Genomic DNA, 20,884 nt, shown 5'->3' with positions numbered 1-20,884 from the left:
ACTAGTTTATGGTTTTTATATCAAGATTCTCCTATTATCATAGCTTTACAAAATAAAAATTGTTCTTTCTCTGTTTTACAAAAGTTTAAATGACGAAAGAGTTATGAACACCTTCAATATTGAAATATACTGCAACAAAAGTGAACCTGAGAATTTTTCTAAGTTTTTTTTTTAATGTCAACAATTTCTTCCACAACTAAAGTTCTCTTTGTATCATACATTTTATGGAGTTATGCTGTTATATACTCTTTTCATTTTTTAACTTATTTTTATTTATTTATTTGTTGTTTATATCATGTTTATTCTATCACAGCTGTCTCCATTTTTTCCACTTTGCCCCCCTCTCCCACAGTCAGTTCCCACTCTGTTGTCCTTGTCCTTGGGTCATTCATACATATTCTTTGTTTAGTATGTTCTCTGTCTTTCTACCATTGTCCTCCTTCCTCATTCCCTCTGGTCACTTTCGGTCTGCTCCATGTTTCCTTGCCTGTGGTTTATTTTTTCATTAGTTTATTCTGTTGAATAGATTCTACTTATAGGTGAGATCGTATGGTATTTGTCTTTCACCGACTGGCTTATTTCACTTAGCAATAATATTCTCCAGTTCCATCCATGATGTTGCAAAAGGTAGGAGTTCCTTCTTTCTTTCTTTTTTGTTTAATGCAAATGGATTTTACTTATTTATTTTTTTTATTTTTTATTTTTTTTTAATTTTTTAAATTAATTTATTTACTTTTTAAATACATTTGTCTCTGCCTTCCCCCCCCCCACTTTCCCTTGCCCCCTCCCACCTTCCCTCCCTCAGCTCTTCCCCTTTGGTTTTGTCCATGAGTCCTTGCTATATGTTCCTTGACTTTCCCCTTCCCTTCCCTTTCCCTGCCCCCCCCCTTCCCTCTTGTCTCTGTTGATTTCTTTTCCTTTCAGTGTTGCTGGTCATATTTGCCTTGCTTCTTTGCATTGTTGGTTAGGTTCCGCTTATAGGTGAGATCATATGGTATTTGTCTTTCGCCCCCTGGCTTATTTCGCTTAGCATGATGCTCTCCAGTTCCATCCATGCTGTTGCGAAGTTTAGTACTTCTTTTTTCTTTCTGCTGCGTAGTATTCCATTGTGTATATGTACCATTACTTTTTGATCCAATCATCTACTGATGGGCATTTAGGTTGCTTCCAACACTTGGCTATTGTAAATTGTGCTGCTATGAACATTGGGGTGCATAGGTTCTTTTGTATTGGCGTTTTGGTGTTCTCAGGGTATAGTCCCAGCAGGGGAATCGCTGGATCAAAAGGCAGTTCCATTTTAGCTTTCTGAGGAAATTCCACACTGCTTTCCATAGTGGCTGCACCAGTCTGCATTCCCACCAACAGTGGACTAGAGTTCCCTTTTCTCCACAGCCTCGCCAGCACCTGTTGTTTGTGGATCTGTTTATGATGGCCATTCTGACCGGTGTAAGGTGGTACCTCATGGTGGTTTTGATAAATACCAAGATCCATTATAAAATATTAAAAATTTTAAATCCATTATAAAATCTCAGCAATTAACATGACACCAGCACATAAATAATCAAATAGATCAATGAAATAAAATGAGCATTCTAGAAACAAATGTATATATCTGTCTAACAATGTAATATATGATTAAATTGATATTTCAAATCAATGGGGAAATATATACTTTTAAAAAAAATTCAGCTATTTTAACTAGCTTTTAATATATTGGTGTAAGATATAATGTATTAAAAACAATTTTATCTTTATACTTTAATCATGTGCTCTTCTTATTTGTAAATTTGTATGTGTGTACTCTAATTTCAGTTGATTAAAGAGCTAGGAAAACGTAGGGCCTGTACATTGCATATTTCAGCTAGTATACCTGATTATTTTAGACTCTTTTTCTCCCTAGAAAAACAAAAAAGAAGTTTATAAGCATCAAAAAACTATCAATTTTTTTTCAAAGTGTTTTAGTTTTTATAGTTTTTTTCATACATTTGAGAGTATGATAAAAGAAAATGAAGAGCAGTACTACATCATATTTAACAATATGGTCTATGGATATGGACTGGATTCAGACCCAACCCTTGTACTTACCAACTCTGTAACTTTGAAGAAATTACATCATCTCTCTCTGCCTTCCTTTTTCCAACTTGAAAATGGATTTTATAATGACACCTAACTTTTAGGGTTCACTTTGGAGTAAATTAATGCATGTAAAGAAATTAAAAGGCTACTGTCACTATGTGTAATTTCAAAAAATACTGAGAAAAATCAAGACAATGAGCTTTAATGCAGATTGTAGACTTTGTCAATAATGATGATTGCCCTTGTCCTATTTACTGATTTATTTTTTAACCTTAGATTGGAATTTGTCTGATATTTATATCTTCCTCTCTGTTTTTCTTGTTGTTGTGGTCTTTATGTCATTCCTTACTCTACCTTCACAGTTAGCCCAAGGAAACAGGAACCTGAATGCTGGCCAGGCCTAAGGCTGCTATTGCTAGAATGCAAGCAGGCTTTCATAATGAGCAGAACTAGAGAAACAAGTATATGTGAATGTGTATTATTGTTTAAATGTATCTTGAATGGAATATATGGCAGAAGTCAAAGGGCAGCAAAAGCTGAATTGTTTCTGCTCACTGGTTCAACATTTCTACATAAGTGATTTGCTTCTTCTTCTTTGGGACATTTCTTCTCTGTCTTGGTGTAACTCCTCTCCATTCATCATTTGTTGCCTCACCACTAATTTTATTAGTGTATTACTAAGGGTATAGAGTTGTTTGTAATATTCTTTTTCACCCTTCCCATGTCTAGGGGGTCTTTAGTGGTGCCTCTTCTTTCATTTCTGTTAGTAATTTATATCCTTTCTTTCTCCTAGGCAAGCCAAAGTATCAATGTTATTGATCTTTTCAAAGAACCAGCTTTTGCTTTTATTGGTTTTCTCTAACAATTTCATGTTTTCAATTTCAGTGATCTTTTTGTCTTATTATTTCTTTTTTTCCTACTTTGAATTTAATTTACTTTTCCTAGTTTTCTTTTAAAGTAGAAACTTAAAGTATTGATTTTAACTCTTTCCTCTTTTCTAATATATGCATTTAATACTATAATTTTCCCTCTCAGCACTGCTTTTACTGATTTCACAAATTTTGAAAAATTGTGATTTCATTTAGTTCAAAATATTTTTAAATTTTTCTTGGGATTTCTTTTTCTTTGACCCATGTGCTAGGTATAGGTTCATTGTTTAATCTCCATATGTTGTGGGATTTTCCAGTTATCATTCTGTTACTGATTTATAGTTTAATTTCATTGTGCTCTGAGAGCAGTCATTATATAATAATGGCCTTTCTACATCATTGGATGGGATTAGCCATGCATTACCTAAAGAGATGGTGATTGCCTTCCCTAGGCAGATGTCATGCAAGACATCAGTGATTCTTCCCAGTGCCCACCCCTACCATCCTTCTTTGCTTCAGGACTTACAATTAGACTCAAGTCCTAACAGGGCCCTAATGGTGAGGAACAGAGTATGACCCATGAGGTGTGCTACGCTCTGAAATAACTACTTGAGTTTTCTAATTTATGAAAGCACAATTCTGTGGAACATTGGTGAGGATGGCTACTGTGGGTGTGAGATAATGGTGGAATGGGCATTGGGTCAGGCCTACTTTATTGATATGGGCCTACTAAGCAGAGACTCTTCATTTGGTGTTGCAAGTTGAGTAGTTTGTTTGGGTGTTTGAAAGATGGATCAAAAACTGGCCCATAAGTGAATTGAAAGTGTCATATTTCCCTTGATTTAATATAGAGGAAGGAATTCAGTTTTTTAGAGAGACTGGAATATTAGAATGGATTTATCACTTAAGGCCAACACACTCACATGGGACAGGTCCAGAAGATATAACCTTTCACCAACTTAACGATGGGTTGACTTACAACTTTTTACTTTATGATGGTGTGAAAGCAATATAGATAATAAATTAGGTAAGATAGTTAAAACTTTACTATAAAATAGGCTTTGTGTTAGATGATTTTGCCCAACTGCAAGCTAATGTAAGTGTTTTGAACATGTTTAAGGTAGGCTAAGTCTTGATGTTTCGTATGTTAGGGATAGTAAACATGCTTTTGACCTATGTTACTTAAAATTTACAATGTATTTGTTGGGATGTTATCACATCATAACTCAAGGAGCATCTGAACTTGAGAGATAAATTTGCAAGGAAGCCCCACCATCTCTGAGGAGCTCCACAGTTATTCCTTTCTCTAGGCCAGACCGTGCAATGGGAAGCACAGCCACTTAATTGGAAAACCTAAATTATTTCTCTTTTAAATCTGTTAAGGTATGTTTTATGGCATAGAATGTGACCTATTTTGGTGAATGTTTCACGTGAGCTTGAGAAGAATATGTATTTGCTATTGATGGATAACGTAATCATAAATATCAATTATATCCAGCTGATAGATGGTAATGTAGAGTTCAACTATGTCCTTACTAATTTCTGCCTACTGGATCTGTCTATTTCTGAAAGAGGGGTGTTAAGGTCCAACTATGAGAGAAGATTCATCTATTTATCTTTGGTCTATTAATTTTTGCTTCATATATTTTCAGATTCTTTTTGTTAAGAGACATATGTTTTAAGGATTATATTTATTATTGGAGAATCAACTCCTTGATCATTAAGTAATGTCTTTGTTTATCTCTGATAATTCTCTTTTTTTTGAAGTCAGCTCTGTCCAAATTAATATAGCTACTCCTGACTTCTTCTGGTGTTAGCAGTCTATTTGTCTTCACCCATTTACTTTTAACCTATATGTATCTTTATAGTCAAAATGGGTTTTGTAGAGAACATGTCATTTGGTCATGATTTTTAGATCCACTCTGACAGTTTCATTTAATTGATGCAGATAGACCATTTGATGTTCAAAGTGCTTATTGATATAGTTGTATAAAAATCTACCATATTTTTCACTGTTTTGTATTTTTTAGTTTTGCTATTTTGATCTTTTTCCTTTTTTTTGGTCTTTTGTATCTTTAATTGAGTATTTTACATGGTTCCATATAACTCCTCTTGACATCTTGGCTATACATTTTTTAACCTTAAATGGTGTGCTGCCACTTGTAATATATATTTACAGCTAACTCAAGTCTGTAATCATAATTATTTTAAATAGCCCTTCTGACTGTTACATTATGTGCATCATATCTGAGTCTGGTTTTGATGAATGCCTTAATCTCTTCAGGGTATGCTTTTTCTTGTTGGTTTTATGTCTCTTAATTTTAATATGAAAACTAGAGATATTGTGAAGGAAAGTAAATGATGAGGTAAATTTTTTTTTATGCTTAGAGATGAGGGTTCTATTTCTTTTACCAGGCCTTTAGGAGCTGGCTTAACTGCAGTGTGCTGTTCCTATGAATATCCTTCGTGTACCACAGGATTTAAGTTCCTCTAGTCACGCCTTATCATTCTGGAGGGACCTGGTTTTCCAGGAGTTCCTTTCTCAATATGCGCTCCCCTCTGGGTCTGGGTCTTTCCTTTGTGCTCGTCTGCAGAGGCAATCTTTCTCTTTTATCTCTCTTGGCTGTATTCTGTTATTATTTTTACACAAGCCTTGTTAGCCGGACAATGGGGGCTGGACACAAAGTGCACACCTGTGTTCTAATTAAGCCTTGCTCTTAGGCACTGGGTCTCTGGGTCAGGGCGCATTCACACGGACCATCCTGCAACTCTAGTGCTGGGCAGATTAAGTATTTCTGCCCATCCCCCTGGTTAGTGTATATATTTTTTCAATTTTCATTCCCCTAGTGCAATTCATTTCTACCAGCGCTTTACAATGGCTTTATGTTCTGTTCTGTTTTGTTTTGTTTTCCTTCTGCAGATGAATGCATGTGGTCCACAAATGAAGCTGGGTTGAAAGGACAGTGTTGGGTGTTGCTACTGATTGCTGCTCTGCTCTGGCACCTAACAATACAAGAAAAGCTCTCTAAGACTCTCTCCTGGGTTCCCTTTAAGTACTAGGTGTGGGTCAGGGGAAAGAAGTCTACCCAGGGCAGACTCCTTTCAGCCTGTGGCCTCAGGCTTTGTATGCAGTGCTTATCTCAGGTGATTCAGTTGTTTCTATAATACCTGTTGGCGTATACGAATTTAGTGATGTTTAGGTTCTATCTCTCTCTGCAAACAGCTATCTTCCTTTAAATTTATGATTACATGGTTGCCATATGACATCAGTTTTCTCATGAGTTTGGAAATAGCATTAATTTGCAGTTTTTCCAGGTTTTTCTTGTTATAAATGTGCACTCCTTACATCTTTGAGCTTTATTTTTTTATTGTGTTATGAATTATTTTCTTAAAAATTATAGTACTCAGCTAAGTTGATAAATTAATAGCATTAAAATTATTTAGAGGACACATAAATAAGAAAGAGGAAGTATAAAAAAGGAGGAATTGAGGTGTTTTAGAGAGCCTGGGAGGAGAAATCAAGACTAAAATATTACTTTCAATATTTTCTGCAATTGTGCATGAATGGAATTTCCATCAGTGATTACAAAATACTTTCGTCTAATCCCTGTTATTCTATATTGTACTAATTTATTACATTGTGACCATTTATTAATGATAACCTTGCATTGCCAGGAAAGGTTAACTGATGTCTGTTCCCTTTGAAATTGTAAAAGGAACAGAATGAGTCATGAGTGTGAGAGATAAATTCCTGATCCACATAGTTCCTTTAGCATCATCCTTCTCTCATAAGCTCCGGTACTCAGAAGCAGAGATCCTGGTCTCCTTGAGAAGATGTTGGGTGTTTTCATTACTGTCCTAAAGCATTTATATTTTTAAAGTTTTCCCCAGCATTCATCTGACATTAAACTGGCACCAGCCCTCTGACTGTCTTGCTCAGCATCCACATTCCCCTCTCCCACAAATCACAAGATAGTTGTGAACTTAACCAGACACTGCCTAAGCATTTACATTGTGCAAAGTAATCAAATATAGGATTAACGATCACTTTCCAATTATGGTTCAGTTAACTTTTCAGAAATAGGAAATTACCCTCAAATCCAGATATGATATCCTACTTTTCCACCACATTGTGTGCTTTTTTAAATATCAAATATAGAAGCAAGATTTGGTGATGTCCTGGGAGTAAGGTACAGTTTAAACTGTATTGCAGATTTTTAGCCTCAAGAGTGGCATTTAGAGCACTGGAGTGATGCATTATTGATCAACTCACATATCACTTTTATTCTTTTGTTTCTCTGTCTTCTTTCTATATTGCGGCCAAATCTTAACACCTGAATATCATTATGGTCAAGTTTATTTCTCTAATGTACCTGATAAAATGTAATTTATTTTAGGCCATATGAGCCTAGTAAGTGTATTAAATATATGGGTATTAGCTAAGGCTTTGCTTCTAATATTGTCTCCTCCAGTTGTGTGTGTGTGTGTGTGTGTGTGTGTGAGAGAGAGAGAGAGAGAGAGAGAGAGAGGAAGAGAGAGAAAGAGATGTGCATTTTAGTTTACTCACAATCTGAGATCAAATGGAAAGTTCTGTTAAGGAGGGTAACATCAGGAGACAAAAAAGAAAACCTTAAAATATCAGCATAACTGAATCTGTGCATTTGTTTAGACAGATTTCTCAAATAGATTGTGGTATGAATGACCTTTGTTATAGGTTTCTTCCTTAGTAGCTTAAGATGTTTGACATTTTAGCCCTTACATTTTCATGGTAATTTTCAACTTATTATGAAAATTGCAATTGGGTTTTCTAATCCTAAAATATATTATATGTTCTTTTGTTATTGGACTTATTATTTTTTGTGTGTGTTTCTGAACATATCTTTTAAATATTATTTTAGTGTTATTAAATTTATTGATGTGACATTAGTTAATAAAATTATATATATTTCAAGTGTATAATTCTATAATATGTGATCTCTATATTGCATTGTGTGTTCATCACCTAAAATCAAGTCTCCTTCCGTCACCATATGTTTAACCCCCTTTACCCTCTTCCACATCCCCCCTACTTCCCTTTCCTACCAGTAACCACCATGTTGCTTCTTGTGTCTATGAGTTTTACTTTGCTTTTTCATTTGTTTATTTATTACTTTCAGTTTTATATCCCACATATTTCTTTTTCTTAAAATATTTTATTTACTTATTTTTAGAGAGAGGGGAAAGGAGGGAGAAAGAGAGGGAGAGAAACATCATTGTGTGGTTGTCTCTCATGTACCTCCTACTGGGGACTTGGCTCACAACCCAGGTATGAGTCCTGACTGGGAATCAAACTGGCAACCCCTTGGTTCACAGGCTGGTGCTCAATCCACTAAGCCACACCAGCTAGGTCTATCCCACATATGTCTATACTATAGATTCTGATGCTTTCATAGGTGCATACAAACCTAATTTAATTTAGCATAATACTGTAATGTCTAACTTTCTATCATTTATATTTTTAAATGTATTACAAACTAACCAATATAAAAGATCATTCCTATAGTATATGGCAATAAAGTTAACGTAATTTTAATATCAGAATTCTTGGGTTTAAGTATCAGTTGTTTTTCTGTATCTATGTTAAATGTAGTGATGTAGTGATGTATCTTTTCAAGAGTCTTGGTTTTCTCATCTGCAAAATAACAGCATTGTCCTCCTACTTCACAGAATTTTGTTATAAATACCTTAGTAATGTATGTAGAAAATTTAAACTCTGCATTTACCTTAATGTTTTCATTATTTAGATTATTTAGATAAATAATAGGTAAATGCATAGATGTATATGATGCAAGTTTTATAACACAAGGTGAAGTTTTACTTAGTGGTCTTGCTTGGAAATGGGTGAGGACAATAGAAAATATTCTTAGCAGAATGGAGTTCCATTCCATTGGAGATAATAACAATCAATAAGAAACTTAAAAAAATTATAAGTAATTTGAAGAAAAATAAGGGTAAATGGCAAGTAAATTAATAAGGTTGGGTTGAAGCTCTTTTAGTTTATATAGCAGGGAAGCATGTGATATTTGAGTAGAGAATTAGATGACAAAGACAAAGGGCTAGCTAAACAGTTTTAAGATGGAAAAGAAACTTATCATTGACCAGGAACAGTAAGAAGAGTGAGCTGGAGTCACTATAAAGTAGAAGGATTATGGAATGAGAAAAGGGGAGATAGGCAGGATATATAAAGACAATGAATAATAGTGAAACACGGAATATTCATAAATACTTAAAAACTAATGTAAGGATTTTTAACTTTATTCCAAACTTTGTAGGAAGCCATTTACAAGTCTTAGCCAGATTTAAAGGTGATGAAAAGAGCAAGGAGAGAAACTAGGTGAAAAAAATAAAACTAGGTCAATTAACTTGCAAAAGTTCATTCAAGAAATGATGGGAATTTCGAGCAAGGCAGTGTAATTGATATATAGAAAAATGGGTGATTACAGATGTGTTTATTTCTGCAATGAGAGAAAAAACTAATAAAAATTACTTCTAGGTTTTTTGGTTTGACAACCCAGACTGAGTATAATTGTACTGGTATCATTTATATGAAGAAATTGCCAATATTAAATATATTTTAAACACGAGGCATACTTTTTACTCAGAAAACTTATATGGTTATATATATATAAAAGCCATACAAATATTTATTTTATCTATGACTCTTTCGCTACAAGAATTACTCAGTTTGGATTCCAGTGCCTTCTAAGTGATCTACAGTGAATTTTGGTCATTGACATTGTAGTTGCTATGTTTGCCAGAAAGACCAGGGTATAGTCTGTGATAACCACCAGGATGGACTGCTAGAAGGGATACAAATATGACAGAGTTACTTCTTTCTAAATATATATAATTAATGGGAAAATAAGTATATATGTACATATAATTATCAACACATAAATACTGCTTAAATCAAAATGAGTTTAGTAAATAGTATAGCTATTTGAAGAGATTAAATATCTACAGTGTCTTGAGGTGTGAGTAGGATAACTTTGTTCTTTTGTTTTAGTCTTGTATTATATAGTATACATAGACAAACTGAAACATGTTTCTTAAGCAACATAAAGATAGTAGATTTATTCACAGTTATATTGCCCAAAAATACTTATTAAAATATGAAGATACAAATGAGCTAAAAATTAAAAGAGTTGGAAAAAAATATCATACCAACAATAAAACAACAAAAAGCTGTAGTGACTATACAAATATCAGATGAAATAGATTTTAGCACAAAGATTCTTATCAGGGTTCAGGAGTATCATTTTATAATTATTTTAATTCTTCTAGAAGATATTACAACCTTAAAAGTCCAAGCACCTAATAACTGAACTTAAAAATAAAAGATGCAAAACTGATAGATTTGAAAAGAGAAACAGGCAAGGTCATTATTATAATAAACTATTTTAACAACTTTCTAATAATTAATAAAATAGGAAGACAGAAAATCAGAAAGTTTATAGGACATTTGAATGACAATCTAATCTAACCAGTACTAACTGATATTTATAGAAGACTCAAACTAACAACCATAGAACTTACCTTCTTTTCAAGTACATGCAGAACATTTATCAAGATAGATAATATTTTGAGTAATAGAATCAGTTTAATAAAATTAAAAGGACTCAAAAGTTATGCAAAACATGTCTTTGATCAATAGATAATGAAATTAAGAAACAAAATTTAAGAATTTTTCTATTTGGAAATATTAACAAATTTGTAAATAAGTCACAGATAAAAGAAAAAATAAAGGTGAAAATTATAGAGTATTTAACCAAATTAAAATGAAAACATGAAACAGTAATTGCATTGATTACAGTAAATTAAAAGTAGGATTAATAAGAAGAAATATGAAATTCCCTAACACTTGGGAATTAACATACTTCTGAAAATTTGTTGGTTCTTAAAAAAAATTACAAAACTAGAAAATATTTTTAATTGAATGATGATGAAAATACAACATAATCAAAGTTATTAACTCACACTAAAGCAGTGGTCAGAGGAAAATATTAAAATATTAAAACATATTAGAAGAAAATTTTAGATCTAATGAAGTTTGCTTACACTAGAAACTAGAAGAAATAAAAAAATAAATTAAACCCAAAGCCAACCGAAAGAAGAAAAGTGTAAAAATAAAAGGAGAAATCAATGAAATAACAAACAGGAAAGCAATAGAAAAGAATCAATGAAATTAAAAGCCAGCTTCTTTCTTTAAAAAAATAATAACATTAATAAACGTTTAGCCTCACTATCTAATCAAGAGAAAGAGATAGGAATGTTTATACCTGAAATGAAAGTTGTGACATCATTTCAGAATTATTACAGGCAATTCAGAAATTGTAAAGATAATACAGAAATATTATAAACAAATCTTAGTAAATGGCATACATCAGGTTATATAAACAAATTGCATGAAAAATATAAACTATCCAAACCTAATAAGTATTTTTGAAGAAATGTATAAACAATTTTAAATTTATGTGGAAATGCAAAGGAACTATATTCATTAAAACACTTTTGAACAAGAGTAAAGTGGAAATAAATTATCTAATGTAAAGATTTATTATAAAAATTATAGGATTCAAGACAATGTGGTATAGTCATAATCACCATTATGTAGATTAATGGAGCACAATACAAAGTCCTTAACTTACAATCAATGGTAAATTGATTTTTGACAAAGGTGACAAAGTAATTCAATGGAAAAAAATTGTCTTTTCAAAAATTGGTCCTTGAACAACTAAATATCTGTATGAGAGTAAACCTCAGCTCTTATTTTTTTATGAATAATATATTTCAACAAAGTGCTTATTTATAGAATATATAGATGAGGCCTACAATCAATAATAAGAAATAAAACAATCCAAGTGAAAATTTACTAATAATTTTATATATCAGAAAGATGCAAATTGATACCTCAAATAGACACCACAATACACCCTCTAAAGTGACTGAAGTAAAAAGCAAGCCTGAGTATCCAGTGGTGCAGAGGATCTGGAGCATCTGGAATATATAACACTGCAGGTGGGAATGCAGAACAGGACATTCTCTTTAAGACACTTATCTCATAAAATTAAATATATATTTACCTCCAGATTTTAACAATTTTGAATAGTGCTGTTATAAACATTTAAGCACATATGGTTTGACTTCTTTAAGTTAGCATGATGTTTTAGAGATTGATTCAAGGTGCTGTGTTATGCACAAGCAGTATTTTATGGAAATATTAGACAATTTATCCAGAAAAAAATAAGCCATACCGTATTATCACCTATTTACAGATATTCCATATATGTGAATTAAGAATTGGCAATAAAAAGGAAATCCAGAATCATGTTTCTGCATTTTTTTATTATCTGAGAATCTTATAAAACGACTAGGCACAGACTAAGGAATAATGTAGAACACTTGAACAACACTATCCACGAACTTGGTCTAGTGCTATTTATAGAGTGCAACCCCAAATGCAGAATCTGTATTTCTAATTACACATAGAAATAGTCAATAGACTGGATCTTGGAAAAAGTCTCGATCAGTATCAAAGAACTGAAAACATAAAACATATGTTCTGTAGTGTAATGGTATGAAATTATACATTACAATAAACTATTGATAAAATCCACACATATGTGACAATTTAAAAACATGTTTATAAAGAGCAATGACTCAAAATTATGAGAGAATTCAGAAAATATTTTAAACTGGATGATAAAGGAAACAGAAAAATTGTTAGTTGAAATTAAACACTGATTAATGGAAATGTTTAGTATTAGTAACTAATTTTTAATGTAAATGTCTTATATTAAAAAATATTGAATTACTTAAGCTTCCAAAATAGAAGCTAAGGGACAGAAAAGCATATTAAAGCTAAAGAGAGGCCATCATAAAAATAGGGGTAAAAATCAGTGACATAAAAATAGAGAAAATTTTAAAAAATTAAACACTTGACAAACAAAAATTCTGAGATATGAGGGACAAAAAGGGATTAATCCGTTAACAGCTATAGTGTAAAACCAACAAAGGACTGCTCACACTATTTAGTGTATGTTGGAATTATTAAATTAATTTACATGTGGCTACCTTATTTTACCATGTGTAATACGCTCCTATGTGTACTATACCCCAACGTTCAGGAAAAAAAAATCTTTCATTTTAATTTTTAATTTAATTTTTATTTATTTATATTTAGAAACAAAACCAATGATTGTATTCCAAGGTATTATTTTGCATACAGATATCCTTTTTTGCTTTCTAGTGTTACACTTTTAATACATAAATATAAATAAAATGATTAAAACATTTATATAGATACAGAATTAGTACTAGCCATGTATAATGGGCATCCTTATTTTTTCCTCAAAAATATGGGCAAAAACTGTGCATTCTACACAGCAAAATACAGCATTTCTGAGATCACCTGGAAACAGAGAAGAGCCAGGCCCTGCGTGACAGCCCCAGAGCCGTCACTTTACAAGCAGGGGTGTCCAGCCTTTTGGTGTTTCTGGGCCGCACTGGAAGGAGAAGGGTTGTCTTGGGCCATAGAGTAAATACACAAACACTAATGAAAACTGATGAGCAAAAAAAAAAAAAAAAAGAAAAGAAAAGGTTTTAAGTAAACGTATGATTTTTCGTTGGGCCGCATTCATCGCTTACTTGGGCTGCATGCAACCCAGGGACCGCGGATTGGACAGCCCGGCCTGAGCTTTACAGATTGCTGCGCCCATTGCAGAACACACTCCTGCTTCACCTATTCTCGTCTCTTTTGTCTATAGCTAATGTAAATTCTTTCAGAATGGCTTGTGTCTTTCTCCCTTCTATTTGTTGTATAAAAACTCTTGCAAAACTTTCAAAACTCTGGAATGACAGACATTTACTGGCTTTTCTACCTAGGCATGCTGCTGGTGGATTAGACTCGATGTCCCAAGGTCAGTCTTATTTATTTATTTATTTTGCTAGCAATGGCCTAATGAATTCTGCTTTTTTTTTTTAAAGAATTTTCAGCAGTGGTAGTTAAAATTTTTGTTTAACACATTGATACTGATGAGATTAATAGAATTAATAAGCCATGATCAGACTGATGGCAAAGTAAAAAAAATACAAATATCACTGCCAGAATATCCTATAGACATTAAAAGGAAGTTACAGAAATATAATAAGCACTAGGCCTATTACTGATAGAACCACACCACACTGTAGACACAAACATGTTTTGTTGGTTGAAGGAAACTAGGCACAAAAAATATTTGCCATGTGATTACATTTATAAAAATTGTAAGAATAGGCAAAGCTAATCTATGGTGATAGTAATCAGAAAGTGTCACCTATGAGTGAAGGATTTACTGGCAATTGACACAAGATAACATTTTGAGACCATGGGAATGTGCATTATCTTTTAAGTGGAAGATACCCATGTTTAATCGAGTATTAAAACTCATTGGCTGGAACCTCAAGTTCTTTGTATTTTATTTTATATAAATTATATCTTAAATAAATGAAAGGATGTACTCAGTTCATTCTACCTCACTTTCTATCATTATATACCATTATTTATTAGTCTTATTGGTATTAATATTCTGTTTTATTTTTATTAATATTTTTAATGTGTGTGTATATTTGTTTTGTCAATAGAGTTGATGTCAATGCAATGGAAATAAGAATATTTCTAGCATAATAGGTCCAAACTGTGGCTGACTCTTGCTAAGGTGTGAATACTTGTGTTCTCCCGGAATTCATATGTTAAAATTCTAACCCTCAAGGTGATGGTATTAGGAGGCAGGACCTTTAAGAAATGCTTAAGTCAAAAAGGTGGAATAGTGCCCTTATAAAAGAGGCTGTAGAGAGATGACTAGCCCCTTCTGCTGTGTGAAGACACAGTGAGATGCCAACAGTCTGTGAAAGGGACCAAAGTTTTGTCACCCCAAGATTATGCCTTTTGGATATTGATTTTTTAGCTGGTTATTTAGAAAACAGACTCAGAAAGAGCGTTTGACTCTCCTGCTTCTATCCTGCCTTAGAGATTCAGATGGAAAAGCTTGTTCCAAGGAGGGAATCTTAACATACTCACTTCAATGATAGAAAGGCTCCAGGTAATGGCCTGGTGGATATATCCACCCTCCCCAACTCCCCCTGTGGCCCATTGTTTCTGGCTTGCTTGGTGACAGTTTCCCTCCCATTTGTATTTGGCTCTTCCTCAGCTGCCTGAGAATTGCCTTTGTCCTTGGAAATCTCAGAAGCCTGCTCCCTCTTCTCTTTTGTCCATAACAGCATATAAACTTCAACAGCCCAATGCATTTCATGTCTCATATCTTATGATACTCCTGACGTGTACACTTGTAATAAACTTTATGTATTTTCTCCTGTTTATCTGTCTCGCCTGATTTGATTATTAGCCCCAAGAAGAATTTAGAAGGTAGTAGGAAAGTATAATTTTTTTGAACCCCCACATCCTCAACTTGGAAGATGGCCTCCCCCACACCATTACAATGCTGGCTCACCGATCTCAGACTTCCATCCTCCAGACTGTGATAAACAAATTTCTGTTGTTTATAAGCTACCCACTCTGTGATATTTTGTTATGGCAGACCAAATGGACTAAGTAACTCTCTTTGCTTTACTCAGCTGTTCTTAACATGGTATTCATTAGACATGATATAGATTTTCTAGATTAAGATAGATGTATCTTAAGAAAGGAATTACTGCAAGGTATCTAGGTATTAGAACTCATGCGTTGTTTTTTCCTTATTCCTTAAAATTACCCCCAGTGCTACAATAATATTAGGTATTTCTAAAAATAAGTTAGATTTAATTAATTGCATATGCATATAGACATCTAAATTTTTAGTTGGTTCTGGCTTTTTATTCAATAAGTACAGATGAAAAGGAGAAGAAATATATCTAGCTCTGTTTTTAACAGTTTCAAAGGTCCTGATTTCCTATATGGATGATAATGTTTTCACTGAACTGAATAACTATTGTTCTCATTCTCCTCACAGCTGGCAGATGATATAGTAGAGACAATCCTAATTATCTGATGGTCTGTGAATAAATAAGGAAAAGATCACTAGTTTGGTGATTTAATCACTGAATAAAATTAGTGATGGACTCATTAATTTCTTTTTATATCCAAACTACCATTTAAAAGCTCTTTAATTTGAGTTCAGCATTATTACTACTGTTTAAAAATTTTAAATAATATTATTTTACAGCATTTTCCACCAATAACAAAACCATTGAACACTTTCTTTGCTGGAAATGTTCTTGAGAAGCTGTTTAAATTACTGAGGAAATTAAAAATCAACTTAATTGTGGTATAATGTACTACTTTTAAGTATACATTTTGATGAGTTTTGACAAATATATACACCCAAGTAGGGACTACATAATCAAGGAATAGAACATTGCTATTACCCTTGTGCTCATCTCAGTCAATTTTACTCTCTCTCCACCTCAGCCCAGGCAACCACAGAGGTGTTTTCTGTTTTTATCAATTCTGCCCCTATAGATTATTTTCATATTTTTATTATGTTATTTCTCACCCAGTGAGACCCTTTCCTAATGATAAAGAAATCAACCAGAGTTATATCTGAGGTCCACATAGATTGACTAAATGGTATTTTTCTTTTTATTGAAAATTACTGAGTGCTTACTTCTTTCCCCTGTTCTTCTAGCAGCTTCTTGTGGTTCTATTATAACATTGCGATTGAAATAATAAATATTTAACGACAAGTTGGTGTCACTATATAGCCCACACAATAGTCATTTGGCAATTATATGTATGCCACGATTTAGGCACTCTGCCAGATGCTGGTATACACAATTAGGAAACATACAGTATCTGCTAAAGGACATAAAGCATAGCTGGCAGTTATAACTTTGGGCAATGAGTGAGTACAGGGTCTTGTGGGAAGCAATGTAGAACTATGCAGTAGAGTCTTGGGGCACATAAAAAATTTTTTGAAAGAAATGACATCTCACATGAGACCTGAAGAAAGTACAAGAACTTGCAGATGAAGATGGCAGGAAAATAATTTCAGTCAGAATAAACTGCTTGAGCAACATCGAAGAGCCAACGTGTAGCTGAAGCCCAGAGACAAGGTAAACAGCAGTGCACTTAGAACTTGCCCTATGGGATTTGTACTGAGGGCAACAGGAAGCCCCAGACAGTGTTTCAGGGGTGATGACATCATCATATTTGATATTTTGACAAGATTATTCTGGCTTTTATGTGGAAAATTGATTACAGTATGCAAGCTTTCAAAGATGATATCTGTATGAATCTGGTATAGGTTTGGAGAGGAGCACATATGTTTGAAAATATTCAAGAATTGAGATCAACAGTAATTGGAGGTTAAATATGTGTATGGATACAAAGAGGTGTTTCTGAATTTGAAAAATAAGTGAAAGATCAAATGATTTATTGAGATTTAGGAAACTCAATAGTATGTCCACTTTGAGATGCCTATGAAATTTGTTTAATGAGTGGAAAAGAATATCCATATACCCTTTACCTATATCCACTGATTGCTAACAATTGTCATTTTCCTTCTCTTTCTCTTCATATATGCATACTTATAAACACACACTCAAGCACACAAGTGTACAAATGCACACACTGTCTTTTAAAAGTAAGTTGTAGATAACGTGACACATTTGTTTTTAAATCTTCAGCATATATCCTCTATGAATGTATTTTATTACAGCACCATAAATCACATTATTGTAGAAAGTAACATTGGTGCTTCACTGTTATCTAAGATGTGCAGGCTATATCAAAATAACCCAGTTGTCCCAAATGTGTATTTTAAACTCATTAAATTGCTCTTATTCACACAAAACACACACACATACCCTCAATTCCTTATTTAAGTGTATTAAACCAATGTGGTAAAATGTTTGCCTCTAGGTAATAACACTCTTGTTCTTTTCAAGTTTTTATGAGGGATATCATTGTTTCTGGAAAACAAATTTACTTCACTTTTAGAGGATGGAGGTGATGGTAATGGTGTCATTTGGAGATGGCAGAGGCAGAGTGAACTAAGTTTTAAGACTTCTCATAAATTGTTACAAACATTAAGGTCCATATATAGTCATACACTGCCTGGTGACATTTTGGTCAATGAAAGACCTCATATAAAACAGTGGTTCCAGAAAATTATAATGAAGCTGAAAAATTTCTATCACCTAATGACTTTGTAGCTGTCAAAATGTCATAGTACAAAACATTACTCATGTGGTTATGGTGCTGCTGGCGAAAAAAACTACTGTGTTGCTAGTAACATAAAACTATAGCACATGTAATTATGTACAGTATATAATACTGGATAATGATTGTGAGCAATTGTTATGTTTTATGTATTTACTATAATATACTTTATTATTATATTAGAATGTAATCTTTCTATAAATTTTTAAAGAGTGCTGTAAAATGTATGCCACATTTTGCTGGCAGCAGCCTCATATATCTCATGTTTACCAAATCTCTTGATCACATTATTTTCTCTTGTGCTTGGTTTAATCATGTTGTTTTGCACATCATGGCCCCTAAGCATAAAAAATCCATTCCTAATGTTTTCAGTAAGAGGTTACCTTGGGTGATTGACCTGGAAATGAAATAAGAGTGATGAAGGATACGAAAGTTGAAAATCAGTCATGGTTACTGGTTGCTGCTAAGGCATGTCTCATGCCACTATAGGAATGATCTTGGAGAAGAAAAACAAAGTGAAGGAAGCTGTTCAAGAAACTGCTTCATTGAGGGCAATGAGTCTAACAAAAGTTTGAGGAGTGGAGAAACTTTTAGTGACCTAGATTGAAGACTAGATTGATCATCCCTCAACAACATGACGATCAGGGTCAAAGCAAAAAGTGTGTTTATGATGTTCAAAAAAAGGCTGGCCCAGTCTATGATGTTAAATTACTGCCATATCTGGGTGGTTTAAACAATTCAAGAATCATCCATGATCACATAATGGGAAAGCAAGTGTGTATGTGAAGGCAGCTGAAGAATTTTTGGAGACTCTAGGTAAGGTGATTGTAAAGGAAAATTACTTGTCAGAGCAAATAGTCAATATTAATGAAAGCTCTCAATTCTGGAAATGAATGCCTAGAAGGACTTTCATCCATAATGAGGCCAAGTTAATAGCTGGTTTAAAGGTTTTTGAGGACAGGATAACAGTCTTGCTTGGGGGTTATGTTACAGGCTAAACCCTTTAAGAACTGGCATGGTGAGAACCCCAGGGCCTTCAAACACCTCATACTGCCAGTGTGCTACAGGAATCAGGAAACAAGGAGTCATGGGTGACTCAGGTCCTCTTCCAAAATGCCCTCCTGAATTGCTACACCAAAAAAATGTTCTGAGAGTAACACACTTTTCAAGATTTTGTTTATTGTTGATCATGCAATTGGATACCTTTCTTTCCTTGTGATCTATATCCCAGTATCAAAGAGCTGTTTCTTCCTCTAAACAACACGTCTTTGATTTAAACAATGGATCACAAAATTATAGCAGCTTTTAGGCCCACTACCTGAGGAGGGCCTTTGCCCAGTCCATCACTGAAACTGAAGGAGAATGAGAAGACACTGATGTAATTCTGTAAAACATGTATGGCTTCATCAAAAACCTTGCTTAGGCTTGGATGATATCATCAAAGAGTGTACGAATGGCATGTGGGAAAAGACACTCGAAGGTTTGTGTAATAACTTCAAACAGTTAGTCAAGGATGAGGAGGTTCCATAAATCCACAAAGCTGTGGTTGAGATAGCAAATAACTTCAACCCGAGAATGAATGATGATGACGTTTAGGGGATCCTAGAGGTGGTTTTTGAGGAAATGGGTAACAACTAATTGTTGGTACCATAACAGGGACACACAGCTGAATAAAATGCAAGAGAAAAGGATGTGCAGAAAAAGAAAAACACTCCAAGAAAACTCACAGTGAAGGGTTTACCAGAAGCTTTTAAAGACCTTTACGAGAAGCTTCTTAAAAGTTTGAAAAGATGGACTTCAATGCCGGGAAGTTTTCGTTAATAGAGAGAAATGTACATGGTGCATTATCTACTTATAAGCAAATATATGATGAAAAATTGAAACACACCAAGAAAACCAGTATGGATATATTTCTGAAAACACTGACACCTCCTTGAGAAGAGCCTCAGGCTAGTCCTTCAGGAGGCATTGCAGAAGGCGGTGATATTATCAGAAGAGATGGCAGCTCCATGCATCTTACTGATACTGAAGGCCATCCAGTGGGGCGAGATGTAGGAGTGGGGGACAGCAGTATTGATGATCCCGGCCTTGAGTAGGCCTAGGCTAATGTGTGTGTTTGTGTCTTCATTTTTAACAACAAAAAAGTATAAAAAGTAATAGAATAAAATCTTGAAAAAACAGAAAAAAGCTCATAGAATAAGGGTATTAAGAAAGAAAATATTTGAACAGCTGTGCAATGCTTTGTGTTATTGTCACAACAATAATTAACATTATTGTTAATGTAAAGGTGAGTGTTATTTAAATTTATAAAATTTAAATTTTTAAAAACTTTTATACATTTACTCTAGCTGATATCTACAGTGTTTCTATAGTCTACAGTAGTGTACGCTAATGTCAGGTCTTCACATTCACATCCCAGTCACTCACTGACTCAGGCAGGTTAACCTCCAGTTTTGCAAGCTTCATTCATGATTAAGTGCCCTATACAGGGGTACCATATTTTATCTTTTTTACTATTTTACTGTAACATTTTTATGTTTAGATATGTTTAGGTAATATGAATACTCATCAATGTGTTACAGTTACCTCCAGTATTCAGTACAGGGACATGCTGTACAGGTTTGTAGACTAGGAGCAATAGGCTACGTACCACATAGCCTGGGTGTCTAGTAGTCTGTACCGACTAGGTTTGTGCAAGTGCACT

The sequence above is a fragment of the Pteronotus mesoamericanus genome, unplaced genomic scaffold (genome assembly GCF_021234165.1).
Source record: "Pteronotus mesoamericanus isolate MK-2021 breed Mesoamerican mustached bat unplaced genomic scaffold, CSHL_Meso_final contig_20, whole genome shotgun sequence".
NCBI lineage: Eukaryota > Metazoa > Chordata > Mammalia > Chiroptera > Mormoopidae > Pteronotus > Pteronotus mesoamericanus.
This window is presented reverse-complemented; position numbering follows the sequence as displayed.